A 22,361-nucleotide genomic window follows, 5' to 3' on the forward strand; every position below is an offset into this window, starting at 1 on the left:
TGATTATTTTAAGTGTGCTTGTGTTTTTTACAGGCCATTTTTTTTGGCTTTCACACTAGCTGATAACTTTTTTGTGAACCACACTGATTTCCTTTTCCTGGTGTTTTCCTAACTCATTTGACACAAAACTCTGTTGCTTTTAGTATTGCCCTTTTAGTTTTTTTTTCACACCTCTACTGTTCTCATTTCAATTTCAGAATTGTTTTAGAAGAATAGCATATTTTTAGAAGATTTTCTTGATTTTTTTAATCTAAAGGCATTTGAATAAACTGATTTGTGTTTTTTTTCCAGTTTTCAATAAAAAAGTACTATGATCAGAATTAGTTAGTATTATTGTTTCATATTTCTAGGTTTTCTGTTTTCTTTAAAAGGTTGTTTTGTTTCCTACATAGCTGACGCAGGGCTTAATTACTAGTGAAATTGAGACATTTCAAATTTTTCATGAATCTTTTAGAATTTGACATTAAATATTGGTATTTTTGTGTTGGTGGAAAAACTATGGAAGAAAATGATTATGTCTTATATATGATTCTCCGGAATACTTTATTGCTGTGATTTTATTCCCGCACTCTATACCATGGTGATTTCTGTAGACACTCTAGCAAGTTGAAGAACTGGTTTTAAATTACTATTCGACCAATGGAAATGTAATTCTTTCTTCACTTGGTAGACTCATTTGCATACTTACCCATGATGCATCTGATACATTTCAAGGTTTTTGTTGTAAAAATATTTACTATTTTGCAATTTAAACGTTTTCTTTTTTTAAATGTAAAGTTGTAAATATATTAGGATTGTATTTGTTATATTTAAAAATGGCTAAATATACATGTGTGTTGTCCTCTCTCTTGCTAAACTGAGGTCTATTTGAAACCGGGAAAATATACATGACACTTATTGAGTATACTCTGGTTTCTCTTCAGATCGAATAAATCTTTCGCCTTTTACTAAAGATTTCCGTGGAGAGGAACAACCATGAGTTTCATGTAATTTTTTGATGCCCGGCTAACGCTGGGCTTGTTCACTGGTTAAATAAAGAGTATAATAGGGATGGCCATCGATCCATCTTCCATCAATGGTTCCCATTGATGCCTATAAACCATTTTATAGGTTGCCATCGATGGTTCCCACCATTGTCTACTTGCGCATGCGCAGAGGAAGAATGGGGTGACCGGCGCGGGAAGGTTCGCGCATGCGCTATAGGACTATATCTGATGCACATGCGCAGAAGAAACCTTATTATCCAGCTCGTCAGGTTAGGTAGTTCTATCGCGCATGCGTGCACCTCCCGGCGGCCGCCCGACCCGGGCCCATTCTTACTAGGACTCGGAGAGGGTGTATAGCCGGGCAGCTGGCCAACAGCCAGCAGGGTAAATATATATGTATATATCGACATCGAATGCCATCCATCGATGGCATCAAACTATTTGACCCTCGCCTATTGATGCCCAAAACATCGAGCACTAGGTCCCGACCATCGATGTTTTGGGAACATCGATAGTCGATGGCCATCCCTAGAGTGTAATAGTTTTATTGTAGGTATTGTACGTTAAGAATGGCTATCATTGTGGTTCCTATCAATGGCAATAGTGCAACTGGCCATTGATGTTTTGCCTATTGATGCCTGGTCACCTGTTTTTTTGACTGATTGGCCCATGGGCAGTGGCGTAACTATAGTTCCGCAGCCCCCGAGGTGGCAGGGGGGCGCAGAGAAATTGGGGGTGCCGCCGGGGGGGCAGCGGGGCTATAGTTACCCGCGGTCTGCGTCTCGCCCGGCTCTGCCGGGACCTGCCTGACCGTCACGGTCCCGGCCGGCTCCTGCTGCAATGAAAACTGACAATTAGAAAATGGCTGCCCCCATACTGTAGACAGTTTTCTGTCTGCAGTATGGGGGCAGCCATTTTCTAAGAGTCAGTTTTCATTGTAGCAGCAGGAGCCGGCCGGGACCGTGATGGTCAGGCAGGTCCCGACAGAGAGCCGGGCGAGACGCAGACAGCGGGTAAGAAGGGGAGGGCAGGTTAGGTGTGTGCGGGGGGGGGGGGAATAAACGTTCGGCGGGGGGCGCTAAATAGTTAAGTTACGCCCCTGCCCATGGGCCAAACAAAACATGGGGGCAGGGCTATGCTCCAAGACCCGGCCCCTTAGGAAAAAAGGTAAAACACAACTACTCATTTAAGCTTGACATCGATGGTGGGAAACCATCTGGTTCTACCCCATCGATAGCTAAACTATTCTACATCGGCCATAAACCATCACTGATTTAAAAGCATAGATGGTCGATGGCCATCCCTATTTTACATTGGTTCCACTTTTGTGCAGTGGTATTATATTAGTTTTTTCCCAGTCCTCTGGGATTGCACCTGTAGCTAGTGACTGGTTGAATTATTCTGTTATTGGTGCTACCAGCACATCCTTTAGCTATTTCCTTGGATGTATCCAAACTGGCCCTATTGATTTATCCCCTTTCAGTTTTAAGAGTTCTCTTAGGACCTTCTTCTCTGTAAATGTACTTTCAACTACTTTATTTTTATGAATGTCCTTGCAGACTATGTCCCCTTCCACTTTCATTCTGTAGTGAATGAATTTAAGGGGATCTGCTATCGTCTCCATCCACCAAATTTTCACTCTGTCTTAAGCCATATTATTCCTCCATTTGATTTTCTCCTTTCACTTATATACTTGAAAAAAAGTTTTGCCCCATTATCTACTGAAAGGGCCATTTACGCCTCCGTTTCTGCCTTTTCACCCCTGGTTAACTCCTTAGCTTCTTTCCATAAGGTAAGATGTACCTTTTTGTCCTGATTATTTTAAGTGTGCTTGTGTTTTTTACAGGCCATTTTTTTTGGCTTTCACACTAGCTGATAACTTTTTTGTGAACCACACTGATTTCCTTTTCCTGGTGTTTTCCTAACTCATTTGACACAAAACTCTGTTGCTTTTAGTATTGCCCTTTTAGTTTTTTTTTCACACCTCTACTGTTCTCATTTCAATTTCAGAATTGTTTTAGAAGAATAGCATATTTTTAGAAGATTTTCTTGAATTTTTTAATCTAAAGGCATTTGAATAAACTGATTTGTGTTTTTTTTCCAGTTTTCAATAAAAAAGTACTATGATCAGAATTAGTTAGTATTATTGTTTCATATTTCTAGGTTTTCTGTTTTCTTTAAAAGGTTGTTTTGTTTCCTACATAGCTGACGCAGGGCTTAATTACTAGTGAAATTGAGACATTTCAAATTTTTCATGAATCTTTTAGAATTTGACATTAAATATTGGTATTTTTGTGTTGGTGGAAAAACTGTGGAAGAAAATGATTATGTCTTATATATGATTCTCCGGAATACTTTATTGCTGTGATTTTATTCCCGCACTCTATACCATGGTGATTTCTGTAGACACTCTAGCAAGTTGAAGAACTGGTTTTAAATTACTATTCGACCAATGGAAATGTAATTCTTTCTTCACTTGGTAGACTCATTTGCATACTTACCCATGATGCATCTGATACATTTCAAGGTTTTTGTTGTAAAAATATTTACTATTTTGCAATTTAAACGTTTTCTTTTTTTAAATGTAAAGTTGTAAATATATTAGGATTGTATTTGTTATATTTAAAAATGGCTAAATATACATGTGTGTTGTCCTCTCTCTTGCTAAACTGAGGTCTATTTGAAACCGGGAAAATATACATGACACTTATTGAGTATACTCTGGTTTCTCTTCAGATCGAATAAATCTTTCGCCTTTTACTAAAGATTTCCGTGGAGAGGAACAACCATGAGTTTCATGTAATTTTTGATGCCCGGCTAACGCTGGGCTTGTTCACTGGTTAAATAAAGAGTATAATAGGGATGGCCATCGATCCATCTTCCATCAATGGTTCCCATTGATGCCTATAAACCATTTTATAGGTTGCCATCGATGGTTCCCACCATTGTCTACTTGCGCATGCGCAGAGGAAGAACGGGGTGACCGGCGCCGGAAGGTTCGCGCATGCGCAGAAGAAACCTTATTATCCAGCTCGTCAGGTTAGGTAGTTCTATCGCGCATGCGTGCACCTCCCGGCGGCCGCCCGACCCGGGCCCATTCTTACTAGGACTCTGAGAGGGTGTATAGCCGGGCAGCTGGCCAACAGCCAGCAGGGTAAATATATATATATATATATATATATATATATATATATATATATATATATATATATATATATATATATATATATATATATATATATATATATATCGACATCGAATGCCATCCATCGATGGCATCAAACTATTTGACCCTCGCCTATTGATGCCCAAAACATCGAGCACTAGGTCCCGACCATCGATGTTTTGGGAACATCGATAGTCGATGGCCATCCCTAGAGTGTAATAGTTTTATTGTAGGTATTGTACGTTAAGAATGGCTATCATTGTGGTTCCTATCAATGGCAATAGTGCAACTGGCCATTGATGTTTTGCCTATTGATGCCTGGTCACCTGTTTTTTTGACTGATTGGCCCATGGGCAGTGGCGTAACTATAGTTCCGCAGTCCCCGAGGTGGCAGGGGGGCGCAGAGAAATTGGGGGTGCCGCCGGGGGGGCAGCGGGGCTATAGTTACCCGCGGTTTGCGTCTGGCCCGGCTCTCTGCCAGGACCTGCCTGACCGTCACGGTCCCGGCCGGCTCCTGCTGCAATGAAAACTGACAATTAGAAAATGGCTGCCCCCATACTGTAGACAGTTTTCTGTCTGCAGTATGGGGGCAGCCATTTTCTAAGAGTCAGTTTTCATTGTAGCAGCAGGAGCCGGCCGGGACCGTGATGGTCAGGCAGGTCCCGACAGAGAGCCGGGCGAGACACAGACAGCGGGTAAGAAGGGGAGGGCAGGTTAGGTGTGTGCGGGGGGGGGGGGAATAAACTTTCGGCGGGGGCGCTAAATAGTTAAGTTACGCCCCTGCCCATGGGCCAAACAAAACATGGGGGCAGGGCTATGCTCCAAGACCCGGCCCCTTAGGAAAAAAGGTAAAACACAACTACTCATTTAAGCTTGACATCGATGGTGGGAAACCATCTGGTTCTACCCCATCCATAGCTAAACTATTCTACATCGGCCATAAACCATCACTGATTTAAAAGCATAGATGGTCGATGGCCATCCCTATTTTACATTGGTTCCACTTTTGTGCAGTGGTATTATATTAGTTTTTTCCCAGTCCTCTGGGATTGCACCTGTAGCTAGTGACTGGTTGAATTATTCTGTTATTGGTGCTACCAGCACATCCTTTAGCTATTTCCTTGGATGTATCCAAACTGGCCCTATTGATTTATCCCCTTTCAGTTTTAAGAGTTCTCTTAGGACCTTCTTCTCTGTAAATGTACTTTCAACTACTTTATTTTTATGAATGTCCTTGCAGACTATGTCCCCTTCCACTTTCATTCTGTAGTGAATGAATTTAAGGGGATCTGCTATCGTCTCCATCCACCAAATTTTCACTCTGTCTTAAGCCATATTATTCCTCCATTTGATTTTCTCCTTTCACTTATATACTTGAAAAAAAGTTTTGCCCCATTATCTACTGAAAGGGCCATTTACGCCTCCGTTTCTGCCTTTTCACCCCTGGTTAACTCCTTAGCTTCTTTCCATAAGGTAAGATGTACCTTTTTGTCCTGATTATTTTAAGTGTGCTTGTGTTTTTTACAGGCCATTTTTTTTGGCTTTCACACTAGCTGATAACTTTTTTGTGAACCACACTGATTTCCTTTTCCTGGTGTTTTCCTAACTCATTTGACACAAAACTCTGTTGCTTTTAGTATTGCCCTTTTAGTTTTTTTCACACCTCTACTGTTCTCATTTCAATTTCAGAATTGTTTTAGAAGAATAGCATATTTTTAGAAGATTTTCTTGAATTTTTTAATCTAAAGGCATTTGAATAAACTGATTTGTGTTTTTTTTTCCAGTTTTCAATAAAAAAGTACTATGATCAGAATTAGTTAGTATTATTGTTTCATATTTCTAGGTTTTCTGTTTTCTTTAAAAGGTTGTTTTGTTTCCTACATAGCTGACGCAGGGCTTAATTACTAGTGAAATTGAGACATTTCAAATTTTTCATGAATCTTTTAGAATTTGACATTAAATATTGGTATTTTTGTGTTGGTGGAAAAACTGTGGAAGAAAATGATTATGTCTTATATATGATTCTCCGGAATACTTTATTGCTGTGATTTTATTCCCGCACTCTATACCATGGTGATTTCTGTAGACACTCTAGCAAGTTGAAGAACTGGTTTTAAATTACTATTCGACCAATGGAAATGTAATTCTTTCTTCACTTGGTAGACTCATTTGCATACTTACCCATGATGCATCTGATACATTTCAAGGTTTTTGTTGTAAAAATATTTACTATTTTGCAATTTAAACGTTTCCTTTTTTTAAATGTAAAGTTGTAAATATATTAGGATTGTATTTGTTATATTTAAAAATGGCTAAATATACATGTGTGTTGTCCTCTCTTGCTAAACTGAGGTCTATTTGAAACCGGGAAAATATACATGACACTTATTGAGTATACTCTGGTTTCTCTTCAGATCGAATAAATCTTTCGCCTTTTACTAAAGATTTCCGTGGAGAGGAACAACCATGAGTTTCATGTAATTTTTTGATGCCCGGCTAACGCTGGGCTTGTTCACTGGTTAAATAAAGAGTATAATAGGGATGGCCATCGATCCATCTTCCATCAATGGTTCCCATTGATGCCTATAAACCATTTTATAGGTTGCCATCGATGGTTCCCACCATTTTCTACTTGCGCATGCGCAGAGGAAGAACGGGGTGACCGGCGCGGGAAGGTTCGCGCATGCGCAGAAGAAACCTTATTATCCAGCTCGTCAGGTTAGGTAGTTCTATCGCGCATGCGTGCACCTCCCGGCGGCCGCCCGACCCGGGCCCATTCTTACTAGGACTCGGAGAGGGTGTATAGCCGGGCAGCTGGCCAACAGCCAGCAGGGTAAATATATATATATATCGACATCGAATGCCATCCATCGATGGCATCAAACTATTTGACCCTCGCCTATTGATGCCCAAAACATCGAGCACTAGGTCCCGACCATCGATGTTTTGGGAACATCGATAGTCGATGGCCATCCCTAGAGTGTAATAGTTTTATTGTAGGTATTGTACGTTAAGAATGGCTATCATTGTGGTTCCTATCAATGGCAATAGTGCAACTGGCCATTGATGTTTTGCCTATTGATGCCTGGTCACCTGTTTTTTTGACTGATTGGCCCATGGGCAGTGGCGTAACTATAGTTCCGCAGCCCCCGAGGTGGCAGGGGGGCGCAGAGAAATTGGGGGTGCCGCCGGGGGGGCAGCGGGGCTATAGTTACCCGCGGTCTGCGTCTCGCCCGGCTCTCTGCCGGGACCTGCCTGACCGTCACGGTCCCGGACGGTTCCTGCTGCAATGAAAACTGACAATTAGAAAATGGCTGCCCCCATACTGTAGACAGTTTTCTGTCTGCAGTATGGGGGCAGCCATTTTCTAAGAGTCAGTTTTCATTGTAGCAGCAGGAGCCGGCCGGGACCGTGATGGTCAGGCAGGTCCCGACAGAGAGCCGGGCGAGACGCAGACAGCGGGTAAGAAAGGGAGGGCAGGTTAGGTGTGTGCGGGGGGGGGGGGGGGGCGAATAAACGTGCGGCGGGGGGCGCTAAATAGTTAAGTTATGCCCCTGCCCATGGGCCAAACAAAGCATGGGGGCAGGGCTATGCTCCAAGACCCGGCCCCTTAGGAAAAAAAGGTAAAACACAACTACTCATTTAAGCTTGACATCGATGGTGGGAAAGCCTCTGGTTCTACCCCATCGATAGCTAAACTATTCTATATCGGCCATAAACCATCACTGATTTAAAAGCATAGATGGTCGATGGCCATCCCTATTTTACATTGGTTCCACTTTTGTGCTGTGGTATTATATTAGTTTTTTCCCAGTCCTCTGGGATTGCACCTGTAGCTAGTGACTGGTTGAATTATTCTGTTATTGGTGCTACTAGCACATCCTTTAGCTATTTCCTTGGATGTATCCAATCTGGCCCCATTGATTTATCCCCTTTCAGTTTTAAGAGTTCTCTCAGGACCTTCTTCTCTGTAAATGTACTTTCAACTACTTTATTTTTATGAATGTCCTTGCAGACTATGTCCCCTTCCACTTTCATTCTGTAGTGAATGAATTTAAGGGGATCTGCTATCGTCTCCATCCACCAAATTTTCACTCTGTCTTAAGCCATATTATTCCTCCATTTGATTTTCTCCTTTCACTTATATACTTGAAAAAAAGTTTTGCCCCATTATCTACTGAAAGGGCCATTTACGCCTCCGTTTCTGCCTTTTCACCCCTGGTTAACTCCTTAGCTTCTTTCCATAAGGTAAGATGTACCTTTTTGTCCTGATTATTTTAAGTGTGCTTGTGTTTTTTACAGGCCATTTTTTTTGGCTTTCACACTAGTTGATAACTTTTTTGTGAACCACACTGATTTCCTTTTCCTGGTGTTTTCCTAACTCATTTGACACAAAACTCTGTTGCTTTTAGTATTGCCCTTTTAGTTTTTTTATCACACCTCTACTGTTCTCATTTCAATTTCAGAATTGTTTTAGAAGAATAGCATATTTTTAGAAGATTTTCTTGAATTTTTTAATCTAAAGGCATTTGAATAAACTGATTTGTGTTTTTTTTTCCAGTTTTCAATAAAAAAGTACTATGATCAGAATTAGTTAGTATTATTGTTTCATATTTCTAGGTTTTCTGTTTTCTTTAAAAGGTTGTTTGTTTCCTACATAGCTGACGCAGGGCTTAATTACTAGTGAAATTGAGACATTTCAAATTTTTCATGAATCTTTTAGAATTTGACATTAAATATTGGTATTTTTGTGTTGGTGGAAAAACTGTGGAAGAAAATGATTATGTCTTATATATGATTCTCCGGAATACTTTATTGCTGTGATTTTATTCCCGCACTCTATACCATGGTGATTTCTGTAGACACTCTAGCAAGTTGAAGAACTGGTTTTAAATTACTATTCGACCAATGGAAATGTAATTCTTTCTTCACTTGGTAGACTCATTTGCATACTTACCCATGATGCATCTGATACATTTCAAGGTTTTTGTTGTAAAAATATTTACTATTTTGCAATTTAAACGTTTCCTTTTTTTAAATGTAAAGTTGTAAATATATTAGGATTGTATTTGTTATATTTAAAAATGGCTAAATATACATTTGTGTTGTCCTCTCTCTTGCTAAACTGAGGTCTATTTGAAACCGGGAAAATATACATGACACTAATTGAGTATACTCTGGTTTCTCTTCAGATCGAATAAATCTTTCGCCTTTTACTAAAGATTTCCGTGGAGAGGAACAACCATGAGTTTCATGTAATTTTTTGATGCCCGGCTAACGCTGGGCTTGTTCACTGGTTAAATAAAGAGTATAATAGGGATGGCCATCGATCCGTCTTCCATCAATGGTTCCCATTGATGCCTATAAACCATTTTATAGGTTGCCATCGATGGTTCCCACCATTGTCTACTTGCGCATGCGCAGAGGAAGAACGGGGTGACCGGCGCCGGAAGGTTCGCGCATGCGCAGAAGAAACCTTATTATCCAGCTCGTCAGGTTAGGTAGTTCTATCGCGCATGCGTGCACCTCCCGGCGGCCGCCCGACCCGGGCCCATTCTTACTAGGACTCTGAGAGGGTGTATAGCCGGGCAGCTGGCCAACAGCCAGCAGGGTAAATATATATATATATATATATATATATATATATATATATATATATATATATATATCGACATCGAATGCCATCCATCGATGGCATCAAACTATTTGACCCTCGCCTATTGATGCCCAAAACATCGAGCACTAGGTCCCGACCATCGATGTTTTGGGAACATCGATAGTCGATGGCCATCCCTAGAGTGTAATAGTTTTATTGTAGGTATTGTACGTTAAGAATGGCTATCATTGTGGTTCCTATCAATGGCAATAGTGCAACTGGCCATTGATGTTTTGCCTATTGATGCCTGGTCACCTGTTTTTTTTACTGATTGGCCCATGGGCAGTGGCGTAACTATAGTTCCGCAGCCCCCGAGGTGGCAGGGGGGCGCAGAGAAATTGGGGGTGCCGCCGGGGGGGCAGCGGGGCTATAGTTACCCGCGGTTTGCGTCTCGCCCGGCTCTCTGCCGGGACCTGCCTGACCGTCACGGTCCCGGCCGGCTCCTGCTGCAATGAAAACTGACAATTAGAAAATGGCTGCCCCCATACTGTAGACAGTTTTCTGTCTGCAGTATGGGGGCAGCCATTTTCTAAGAGTCAGTTTTCATTGTAGCAGCAGGAGCCGGCCGGGACCGTGATGGTCAGGCAGGTCCCGACAGAGAGCCGGGCGAGACGCAGACAGCGGGTAAGAAGGGGAGGGCAGGTTAGGTGTGTGCGGGGGGGGGGGGAATAAACGTTCGGCGGGGGGCGCTAAATAGTTAAGTTACGCCCCTGCCCATGGGCCAAACAAAACATGGGGGCAGGGCTATGCTCCAAGACCCGGCCCCTTAGGAAAAAAGGTAAAACACAACTACTCATTTAAGCTTGACATCGATGGTGGGAAACCATCTGGTTCTACCCCATCGATAGCTAAACTATTCTACATCGGCCATAAACCATCACTGATTTAAAAGCATAGATGGTCGATGGCCATCCCTATTTTACATTGGTTCCACTTTTGTGCAGTGGTATTATATTAGTTTTTTCCCAGTCCTCTGGGATTGCACCTGTAGCTAGTGACTGGTTGAATTATTCTGTTATTGGTGCTACCAGCACATCCTTTAGCTATTTCCTTGGATGTATCCAAACTGGCCCTATTGATTTATCCCCTTTCAGTTTTAAGAGTTCTCTTAGGACCTTCTTCTCTGTAAATGTACTTTCAACTACTTTATTTTTATGAATGTCCTTGCAGACTATGTCCCCTTCCACTTTCATTCTGTAGTGAATGAATTTAAGGGGATCTGCTATCGTCTCCATCCACCAAATTTTCACTCTGTCTTAAGCCATATTATTCCTCCATTTGATTTTCTCCTTTCACTTATATACTTGAAAAAAAGTTTTGCCCCATTATCTACTGAAAGGGCCATTTACGCCTCCGTTTCTGCCTTTTCACCCCTGGTTAACTCCTTAGCTTCTTTCCATAAGGTAAGATGTACCTTTTTGTCCTGATTATTTTAAGTGTGCTTGTGTTTTTTACAGGCCATTTTTTTTGGCTTTCACACTAGCTGATAACTTTTTTGTGAACCACACTGATTTCCTTTTCCTGGTGTTTTCCTAACTCATTTGACACAAAACTCTGTTGCTTTTAGTATTGCCCTTTTAGTTTTTTTCACCCCTCTACTGTTCTCATTTCAATTTCAGAATTGTTTTAGAAGAATAGCATACTTTTAGAAGATTTTCTTGAATTTTTTAATCTAAAGGCATTTGAATAAACTGATTTGTGTTTTTTTTCCAGTTTTCAATAAAAAAGTACTATGATCAGAATGAGTTTGAAGAAACTCAGGGAGCCCGAGGTGTGCTCCCACCACCACCAGTGCTGTGCCTAAACACGTGCAAAGGGGGCAGCCGTACGAACGTGTGGGCCCTCTCCCAAAGGAGAAAGGCCCCATGGTTCCCCTAACTATGATCAGAATTAGTTAGTATTATTGTTTCATATTTCTAGGTTTTCTGTTTTCTTTAAAAGGTTGTTTTGTTTCCTACATAGCTGACGCAGGGCTTAATTACTAGTGAAATTGAGACATTTCAAATTTTTCATGAATCTTTTAGAATTTGACATTAAATATTGGTATTTTTGTGTTGGTGGAAAAACTGTGGAAGAAAATGATTATGTCTTATATATGATTCTCCAGAATACTTTATTGCTGTGATTTTATTCCCGCACTCTATACCATGGTGATTTCTGTAGACACTCTAGCAAGTTGAAGAACTGGTTTTAAATTACTATTCGACCAATGGAAATGTAATTTTTTCTTCACTTGATAGACTCATTTGCATACTTACCCATGATGCATCTGATACATTTCAAGGTTTTTGTTGTAAAAATATTTACTATTTTGCAATTTAAACGTTTCCTTTTTTTAAATGTAAAGTTGTAAATATATTAGGATTATATTTGTTATATTTAAAAATGGCTAAATATACATTTGTGTTGTCCTCTCTCTTGCTAAACTGAGGTCTATTTGAAACCGGGAAAATATACATGACACTTATTGAGTATACTCTGGTTTCTCTTCAGATCGAATAAATCTTTCGCCTTTTACTAAAGATTTCCGTGGAGAGGAACAACCATGAGTTTCATGTAATTTTTTGATGCCCGGCTAACGCTGGGATTGTTCACTGGTTAAATAAAGAGTATAATAGGGATGGCCATCGATCCATCTTCCATCAATGGTTCCCATTGATGCCTATAAACCATTTTATAGGTTGCCATCGATGGTTCCCACCATTGTCTACTTGCGCATGCGCAGAGGAAGAACGGGGTGGCCGGTACCGGAAGGTTCGCGCATGCGCTATAGCTCATGCGCAGAAGAAACCTTATTATCCAGCTCGTCAGGTTAGGTAGTTCTATCGCGCATGCGTGCACCTCCCGGCGGCCGCCTGACCCGGGCCCATTCTTACTAGGACTCGGAGAGGGTGTATAGCCGGGCAGCTGGCCAACAGCCAGCAGGGTAAATATATATATATATATATATATCGACATCGAATGCCATCCATCGGTCCCGGCCGGCTCCTGCTGCAATGAAAACTGACAATTAGAAAATGGCTGCCCCCATACTGTAGACAGTTTTCTGTCTGCAGTATGGGGGCAGCCATTTTCTAAGAGTCAGTTTTCATTGTAGCAGCAGGAGCCGGCCGGGACCGTGATGGTCAGGCAGGTCCCGACAGAGAGCCGGGCGAGACGCAGACAGCGGGTAAGAAGGGGAGGGCAGGTTAGGTGTGTGCGGGGGGGGGGGGGGAATAAACGTGTGTCGGGGGGCGCTAAATAGTTAGTTACGCCCCTGCCCATGGGCCAAACAAAGCATGGGGGCGGGGCTGTGCTCCAAGACCCGGCCCCTTAGGAAAAAAGGTAAAGCACAACTACTCATTTAAGCTTGACATCGATGGTGGGAAACCATCTGGTTCTACCCCATCGATAGCTAAACTGTTCTGTATCGGCCATAAACCATCACTGATTTAAAAGCATCGATGGTCGATAGGGCCATCCCTATTTTACATTGGTTCCACTTTTGTGCAGTGGTATTATATTAGTTTTTTCTCAGTCCTCTGGGATTGCACCTGTAGCTAGTGACTGGTTGAATTATTCTTTTATTGGTGCTACTAGCACATCCTTTAGCTATTTCCTTGGATGTATCCAATCTGGCCCCATTGATTTATCCCCTTTCAGTTTTAAGAGTTCTCTTAGGACCTTCTTCTCTGTAAATGTACTTTCAACTACTTTATTTTTATGAATGTCCTTGCAGACTATGTCCCCTTCCACTTTCATTCTGTAGTGAATGAATTTAAGGGGATCTGCTATTGTCTCCATGCACCAAATTTTCACTCTGTCTTAAGCCATATTATTCCTCCATTTGATTTTCTCCTTTCACTTATATACTTGAAAAAAAGTTTTGCCCCATTATCTACTGAAAGGGCCATTTACGCCTCCGTTTCTGCCTTTTCACCCCTGGTTATCTCCTTAGCTTCTTTCCATCAGGTAAGATGTACCTTTTTGTCCTGATTATTTTAAGTGTGCTTGTGTTTTTTACAGGCCATTTTTTTTTGCTTTCACACTAGTTGATAACTCTTTTGTGAACCACATTGGTTTCCTTTTCCTGGTGTTTTCCTAACTCATTTGACACAAAACTCTGTTGCTTTTAGTATTGCACTCGGCCTTTTGGCTAAGATCAAGTGTAGTATCTGTTCTTATCAGTTGAGTCTGGACCGCCCCCTGGCAGAGAATAGAGAAAGCAGTACCGTAGCATCTTGTTACTGGGCCTGAGGGTAGCAAACAACCTCATGTCCTGGACAAGTGCTAGGAATGGCTTAGTCTCGATGCCCTGCTAGGGAGGGAATACCATTCTCTCCACTGGTAGGGAGGGGAGAAGCATCGGTGCTTTGAGATGGGGCTCTTGTTCAGGGGTCTTTGCCTCTGTGGGAGAGTCACTCGAAAAGCCCGGTCTAGTATCCACTCCCAGGAAGAAGGGAAAAGCTGGGACCGAGTAGATTGCTCTCTGGTCCGGGGGTAACATGTCGCCCCCGGCCAGTGAGACAGCGAAAAGCCCAGCCCAGTACTCAATCCCTGGGAGAGGTGAAACGTCGGGACTGAGTAGGTGGTTTCTTCTTCCTCAGGTGGTCCATTTCGCTTCTCGGACTTTTGGCTAAGATCAAGTGTAGTATCTGTTCTTATCAGTGGGTATGGACTGGCCTCTGGCAGAGAATAGAGAAAGGTGGGACTGAGTAGCTGCTCTGATGGGCGGAGGGTGTGGGACCCCTCTGTTTTTTCCCGGGAGCAGTGAAAAGTCTCACTAAGTATCTTCACCTCTGCCTTTGGTAGGAGGTGTTGTTTCCGTAAATCCACTGGTAAGAGGGGGGGAGAAACACTGGGCCTAGTAGATTGACTCTCTTGACGGGGTTCGTAGCCCCCGAAGGATGAGTCAGCGAAAGGCTCAGTCTAGTATCCATTCCCAGGGAGCGGAGAAAAGCTGAGACCGAGTAGATTGGTCCAGGTTGGCTAACCACCAGCCTGGGCACAGCGAAAAGCTCAGCCTAGTATCTTAACCCTGGGAGCGGAGAAACACTGGGACTGAGTAGATTGCTCTTCCGAGGGGGGTGCAGCCCCTAAGGGAGTCTTTCGAAAAGCCCAGTGGAGTACCCATTCCCATGCCGGGGGCTGGAAAATGCCTGCTGGTGAGACGGAGAAAAGCTTGGTCGGACGCTGAAGGGTCGGCTGCCTGGAGCCCCAGGCTGCACTGTGCCCCCGGGGAAACTCGGGGGTGCCTGATTTGCACTGGTGATGTCCAGCACCATGCACTGAATGGCACACACACTGCGCACTTCCCTCTAGGTTAGGCTACACGTCCTTACCTCGTCCTTTTGGATGGGGTAGGACAATTTTTTTACACCCCCACCCCGGCCTTCTGGCTAGGGCCTCTTTTATTTATTTCTTTGATTTGCACTTTTGAGCACTTCACGTTTTTCGTTAGTTTGTCACGTTTTTTTTTTTTTTTTTATTTGGGTAGTGCGGCTGTCCCTAACGGGCCTTCCGTTCCCCAAACGTGGCTGGGACTCTTCACCTTTTGGGGAGAGTCCCGGTCCCCTCGAGGGCAACCCCGAGCCGCAAGGCGGAGGGAAGCCTAAGCGGGTCTCTCCAAACCTTCGGGTGCGGAGGACCCACCGTCCAAAACCCTTCCGGGGGTGGAGGAAAAGCGGGTCTCTCTGAGCTTCGGCGAAGAGGACCCACCGATCCCTTTTTTCCCTTCCTCGGCCTTATGGTTGAGGGGGGTTAGGGGAACCATGGGGCCTTTCTCCTTTGGGAGAGGGTCCAAACGTTCGTACGGCTGCCCCCTTTGCACGTGTTTAGGCACAGCACTGGTGGTGGTGGGAGCACACCTCGGGCTCCCTGAGTTTCTTCAAACTCATTTGGGCCTCTGCGGGGGAGACTCACCGAAAAAGCCCGGTGGAGTATCCATTCCCATGCCGGGGGTCGGAAAGGGCCCACTGGCTGAGCGGAGAAACACTTGGTCGGACGCTGACTGGCTGGCTGCTTGGAGTCCGAGGCTGCACTGTGCCCCCGGGGAAACTCGGGGGTGCCGAACATGCACGGGTGAACCCAAAATCACCATGCACTAGTATGGCACTAGCACTGCGCACTTTCCCTCTAGGTATGCGCTTCACGTCCTTACCTCGTCCTTTTGGATGGGGTAGGACAATTTTTCACACCCCCACCCTGGCCTTCTGGCTAGGGTCCTATATTATTTATTTCTCTTCCCCCTCTCACGTTTGTCACTTTTCACGTTCCTTGTATTTTTTTGTAGTTTGTCACGTTTTTTTGGGTAGTGTGGTCGACCCTTCTGGGCCTTCCATTTCCCCAATGTGCCGAAGCTCTCGCCTTTTGGGGAGAGCTTCGGTCCCCCCGAGGACGACCCCGAGCCGCAAGGCGGAGGGAAGTCCACTGCGGGTTCCTCCAAACCACGGGGTGCGGAGGACCCACCGTCCTAACCCTTTCGGGGGTTGAGGAATGAGGGTCTCTCTGAGCTTCGGCGAAGAGGACCCACCGTTCCCTATTTTCCCCTCTTCGGCCTTATGGTTGAGAGGGGTTAGGGGAAAAACGGGGCCCTGTCTCTTCGGAGACGGACCCATTCGATCGCACGGCCTCCTTTGCACGTGTTTAGGCACAGCACTGGTGGTGGGGAGCACACCTCGGGCTCCTGAGTTTTTTCAAACTCATGATCTAGTTCACCCAAAAGATTAGATCAGAAGATTAGTTCATCTAGTTCATTTAGTTCATTATTCCAGCACTGACTCAGAGACTGAGAGGAGTGCATGGATCTAGATGAACTAGACTAGATTATGACACACAGAGCAGGCATTGTAATACCAGCTCATTGTAGGAGTTTAGTCTTGTTAGAATGATCATATACTGTAGGTTTAATAAATCAGATTATTTTAGAAAAGCAATAAATTATACAGCACACTTATAGTGACATGTTTATTGTTTAGCTCTGCAATATTAATCCCATTGTGGTGGTTATTTTACCTTCCATAATATGCAAGTAAAATACCCAAATTCAGAGTAATTTAAAAAGTCAATTTTTTTCTGCTTTTAAAATACAGTAATTAGGCTTCCGGTTCCGGCGCTGGAGGGACAAGCTGCACAGGCTTAGAGCTCCGTGAGCCCCAGCCTCCTACCAGCCGGACCGGACCCGACACACACCGGCAAAACATCTCTATTCCCTGCCTGACCCCCCGTGACACCCTCCGCTACCGCTACCTACGCGCTGACTCCCGCGCTGACAGCCCTGCTGCCTGGAATCCCCGCTCCAAGCCGACGGCCGCCATTACAAACGGCCGCTCGCGACCACGTGACCTGTGGCGCGGCGGCCTCATATGAGAGCAGTCACCCTCTACTGCACCCGGACGGACCATAGACGCTCCCAGAACGGAGCACACAGCCTCCCACGCTGCTCCCTGCAAGGAGGGAGATAATTATAACTCCCCTGCTACGCTGTACCTCCTGGGGCAGGCGAGATTGAGGCACACAGGAGACGCTGCAGGTTAACCTCATAGCTGCTGCAGCACAACACAAAGTACTATAGCACCACTTTTACAGCTACAGCTTGGAATATACAATATCCTCACTACCCTGACCTGTAACAGGATGGAGAAGATACAGCCCACTGAGGACACCCCCAGACATCGCTCCTCCAGCCGCAGCAATAAAGACAAGATGACATCCACCCATACCTCACAACCACAGAACAAACAGCCACAGACTTCTGGAAAAGGGAGAAGAGGTGCTGAGATCTCGGGACCACTGCTGCCTGACCCCCAAACTGTAAGTGCTGACCCTCTCCCTGACCTGGACTCAGACACACTAACTACCCCACCAGCAGACGCTACCTCACTCGTACCCCCACTCCACTATTCACGGGAGGGCCCTATAACATACTCAGACATGGTGAAAGCCATTCAGGATACTATTAGCCCCATAATGGAGGCTCATGCGGACAAAGTCACACAGGCAATCCAAGATATCAAGTCACAGTACAAGCAAGTCACTAAACGGCTGTCCCACACTGAACAGATAGTGGGCGGCGTCTTCCAAGACGTTGCTGAACTTAAAGATAAAACAGCAGCCATGCAGAAAACGCAGCACCAGATGCAAGCTAAAATAGACGACCTGGAAAACCGTTCCCGTAGAAACAACTTACGGGTGGTGGGCCTACCTGAATCTCTGAAGGGCACAGCCCTCTTTATCTTTATTCAATCCACACTCCCGGAGCTCCTGGAAATATCAGAGGAATGCTCAGGGATGATAGTGGAAAGAGCGCACAGAATAGGCCCACAGAGACCCTCTACAGACGCCCGACCTCGCCCCGTGATATTCAGGTGTTTAAATTACATCCACAAGGAGGCGCTGTGGTCTGCATCTCGCCGCAAAAGAGACCTAACCTGGAACGATACAAGACTTTTTATTTTTCAGGACTACTCGGCTGAGGTTGCCAGGGCGAGAAAGGAATTCGCCCCTCTCTGCTCACGCTTGGCAAGGAGCAACCGAAAATTCGCCCTGGTATATCCAGCCCGTCTTCGCCTTTTTTCTGGTTCGTCATTTAAGGACTTCACCACTGTAAGGGATGCTGAACTTTTCCTACAAGAAGAAGACACCGTACCGGTCTCCCAGCCCCTGTTCACACAGGACCAACCAAACTGATGATAATTTGGTCTAGGGAGATATAGTTATACTCTGACATACATATCTGCATAAAGTTATAAGCTGGAACTAGTTGGTTGTAGACTTAAATAACTCTACACCGGGACTGGGGTGTTGGAATTGGGAGATGGGGGACGGGGGTTTTCCCCCCCCTCCCACCCTCTTCTGGTCTGGCGCCTCTTTCAATGGTGGAAAACCCAAATTAGATTTGAAATAGGTCTACTATGTTATGTTTAAAATATATATTAATTGTTATACTGTTCATTAATCGGGTCTGGAAAGGCAGGTGATTCCTAAACTGGCCCCTTGCGGGCTCTATAACATACCTCTTCAATGAGGCGGGGGAAACCCATGGACCGCTGGCTCGGATCTTGGGGGCAACTGCCTGATCTTGCCACACTTGCCATTTACCGGAAGTTATTCATTCATTCATTCGTTTATTTGTTAGTGTATAGTAGTTTGGAATGGCGGGGAGGACCTTTACTGGCCGCCCAGCCATTGCAAAATTGTTGCTAATTACCCTTTCTTCCCTCATGTTTTTTCCCCCTATGTGTCAGAATCTGTCTAACGTCATATTTTTTATCCTTAGATCTTTCATGATTGTTGCTAGGCTGCTGTTGTCAACCACAGTACTCTTCTCGTATTCCAGGACCTGTAAGTTACCAACCCTCTTGACCAATAAATGACATCTCTCAGGGTAGGTACAATTAATGTGGGGGGCTTCCACTCCCCAGCTAAACGCAAAAAAATATTGCTCTATCTAACTAAATTAGGCCTAGAAATAGCTCTAATACAGGAGGCCCATTTAGTCCCTGCAGAGATCCTGAAGTTGAACACCCTGGGCTGGGCGGTCCTATCCTCTGCCCCATATAACTCCAAAGCTAGAGGGGTGGTCACGTTGATTAGACGAAACATCCCAGTAACAACCCACACAGTTCAAACAGATCCCGAGGGTCGCTACAGCATACTTGATGTCACTATATATAACACCCGATACATCATAGCTAATATATATGCACCTAACGCAAACCAAAGTCAATTCTTCATCACCATAGCCGCTAAATTGCTCCCCTATGCCCACCAAAACATAATCTTAGCAGGAGATTTCAATCTAGTAGCTTCCGCGGTTTTAGACAGAAACACTACATCTTCTGCCAGACGCTTCAATCCTAAATATGGTATTCAATACCTCCTTACACAGCTGCAGTTGATTGATGTATGGAGGGCTTGCCACCCTATAGAGAGGGAGTATACATGCCTCTCAGCGGCGCATGGGACCCTCTCTAGAATTGATTACATTCTAATGTCCTCCTCCCTGTTCCCGAAGGTGGAGGGATCAACGCTAGAGCCTATCACAATTTCGGATCATGGGGTTTGCTGGGTTGCAGTGGCGACGTCTGTTGATAGGGGACCAATTAGGCAATGGAGATTCCCATCCCAGTTAACAGAAACCCAATCTTTCCGTAACATGTTGGAGGCGTCCTGGATGGACTATACTCACAATAATCCTGAAGTAGGGGAGACCTCCCCCTCTATATTCTGGCAGGCCTCCAAACCAGTACTAAGAGGCAACATTATATCTTACACTTCCAAACATAGAAAGGACTCCCAGAAGCTTTACATTGACGCCCAGACACGCCTCACCGAGGCATACCAGAACTTCCAATCTTTCCCCACTCTAACAAATAAAACTATATATAACGAACAAAAAAACCTTTTTGATGCTCTATTGATACAACTGGAATCTAAAATCACTTTCCTCACACAGGCCAGGTTTCATAGATACGGCAACAGGTCTAATCGACTGATGTCTAACCTACTAAGGGGCCAACACCCCCCCTCAGCTATCCAGGCTCTTCGCAGAGCGGATGGCACAGTGGTCCATTCAGGACAATTAATTACTGAAATCTTACATGGTTTCTATAAGTCACTGTATTCCCCCCCCCTAATAGATGAGCACCAAAGGACAACGTTCTGGGAATCCCTCCCTCACCCCGCACTAGACGCGGACGCCTCGGATACCTTGATAACACCTATCACAGAGGAGGAGGTCCTAGCTACGATAAAGATGCTTAAGACAGGCAAATCCCCGGGACCGGATGGTCTCTCAAATGAATATTATAAATTACTGGCCCCCAAGATTATTAAACCCCTTTCGGCCCTTTATAACTCCATACTACAAGGCTCCCCCCCACCTTTATATTTTAATTCGGCCATTCTCAAAATTATACATAAACCCGGTAGAGACCCGCTCCTCCCGGGATCCTACCGCCCAATCTCACTTCTCAACACAGATTATAAAATCTTTACGAAAATTTTAGCGGACAGACTCAAATTCAAACTCCCCTCCCTGGTTCACTCAGACCAAACGGGCTTTGTATGGGGCAGACACTCGGTCCTTAATGTACGTAAAGCCCTAACAGCCATGCAGTGGGTGGAGTCTTCGGAGTGCTCAGAGCCCTATGCACTGCTCTCGCTAGATGCCGAGAAGGCTTTTGATCTTGTCACATGGGACCACTTACTCTTCACTATGGCGCGGTTTGGACTCCCGGAGGTGTTCATCCGCACAATTAAACTACTGTATTCGGGGTCGTCCTCCCAAATTTTGACTAACAACTACATGTCCGATCCCATACCACTATTCAGGGGAACTAGGCAGGGCTGCCCCCTGTCCCCCCTCCTATTTGCCCTGGCGATTGAACCGCTGGCAATAGCATTGAGAACCTCGAAGGACTTTGTGGGAGTGCGGATGGACTCTTCCGAGGTCAAGATCAGTCTCTTTGCAGACGACATATTACTATTTATATCCAGACCCAACACCTCCATACCAGCCATTCAACAAATTATACTTCACTTCTCCCAATTTTCAGGTTTCAGAGTAAATTATGATAAATCCCGTCTATTGCCCCTGTCAGCCCCTCCCACAACACCAACAACGTCTCATCACACTTCACAATTCACTACTTGCCCACACACACTCAAATACTTGGGAATTATGATACCTAAAAAACTAAAAGACCTATATAGTGTTAATATTACCCCTGCCTTTACATCGATTGACAAACTGTTAACTGGTTGGATAGACTTGCCACTATCTTTGGCGGGTAGAATCACAGTACTTAAAACCATAGCCTTCCCCAAGTTATCATATCTCCTGCAGATGTTGCCGCTGCAGCTCAGTAATACGGACCTGCAGAAATTCAAATCGTTGTACCTTAAATTCGCCTGGGCAGGGAAAAGGGCTCGCATCCCATTCAATAGACTCAAACTCAGTAAAACAGATGGTGGATTCGGCATGCCCGACATACAAGCATTCTCCCAAGCAGCACACTTCCGATACATTACTGATTGGTTCACTACTAGATCGGAATACACCATCCCCTCCTTAGAAAAACAAATTTTTAAACAATACTCCCCAGCAGCACTGTTGCACGCCCCGATTAGATTAATACCCAAATTGGTCAGAGATTCTATTCTATTCAAAGCGACTTACAGGTCCTGGAGACAGATCAATAAGACTCTTCGCAGACGTTTCTCCTCTTCGCCATTCACCACATTTTGGGGAAACCCCCAGTTCCTACCTGGTCTGGGGGGTGCGGAGTTTCTCGGCTGGAGGGACAAGGGCATTACAAATGTCCGTAAACTATTTGATCCAGGAGGAACATTACTCCCATTCTCCGCCTTGCAGGAGAAATTTGAGCTACCACATCGCCAGTTTTACATGTACCTCCAGTCGAGACACTTTGCACAAACTCAATTATCACCTATGGAGAGAGATGGGGAGATGGACCCCATTGTGAGCCTGTTGAGGCCGGAATGTGTACTAGGTTATAGGATCAGATATCTCTACTCGGCCCTTATAGCGACAGGGATAGAGGCACATCAC

The 22,361-nt window shown here is 44.6% G+C and overlaps 1 protein-coding gene, 5 non-coding genes and 2 pseudogenes across 6 annotated transcripts in view; all 8 read left to right on the top strand.

Annotated features, from left to right (window-relative positions):
* ARMH1 (armadillo like helical domain containing 1) overlaps positions 1-22,361 on the top strand; it is a 133,565-nt gene that overhangs the window by 64,999 nt on the left and 46,205 nt on the right. The window lies entirely within an intron of this gene.
* LOC146030034 (U5 spliceosomal RNA) lies at positions 904-1,018 on the top strand. The gene has a single exon (XR_014455548.1). It is a non-coding gene; the product is annotated as a U5 spliceosomal RNA (small nuclear RNA).
* On the top strand, positions 3,703-3,815 carry LOC146030040 (U5 spliceosomal RNA). The gene has a single exon (XR_014455554.1). It is a non-coding gene; the product is annotated as a U5 spliceosomal RNA (small nuclear RNA).
* Positions 6,547-6,661, top strand: LOC146030035 (U5 spliceosomal RNA). Its single transcript, XR_014455549.1, has one exon. It is a non-coding gene; the product is annotated as a U5 spliceosomal RNA (small nuclear RNA).
* Positions 9,325-9,439, top strand: LOC146030036 (U5 spliceosomal RNA). Its single transcript, XR_014455550.1, has one exon. It is a non-coding gene; the product is annotated as a U5 spliceosomal RNA (small nuclear RNA).
* On the top strand, positions 12,282-12,395 carry LOC146030038 (U5 spliceosomal RNA). The gene has a single exon (XR_014455552.1). It is a non-coding gene; the product is annotated as a U5 spliceosomal RNA (small nuclear RNA).
* LOC146029984 (U2 spliceosomal RNA) lies at positions 13,925-14,063 on the top strand (annotated as a pseudogene).
* On the top strand, positions 14,404-14,539 carry LOC146029974 (U2 spliceosomal RNA; annotated as a pseudogene).

This window comes from Crinia signifera, chromosome 8, assembly GCF_055691185.1.
Source record: "Crinia signifera chromosome 8, ASM5569118v1, whole genome shotgun sequence".
NCBI lineage: Eukaryota > Metazoa > Chordata > Amphibia > Anura > Myobatrachidae > Crinia > Crinia signifera.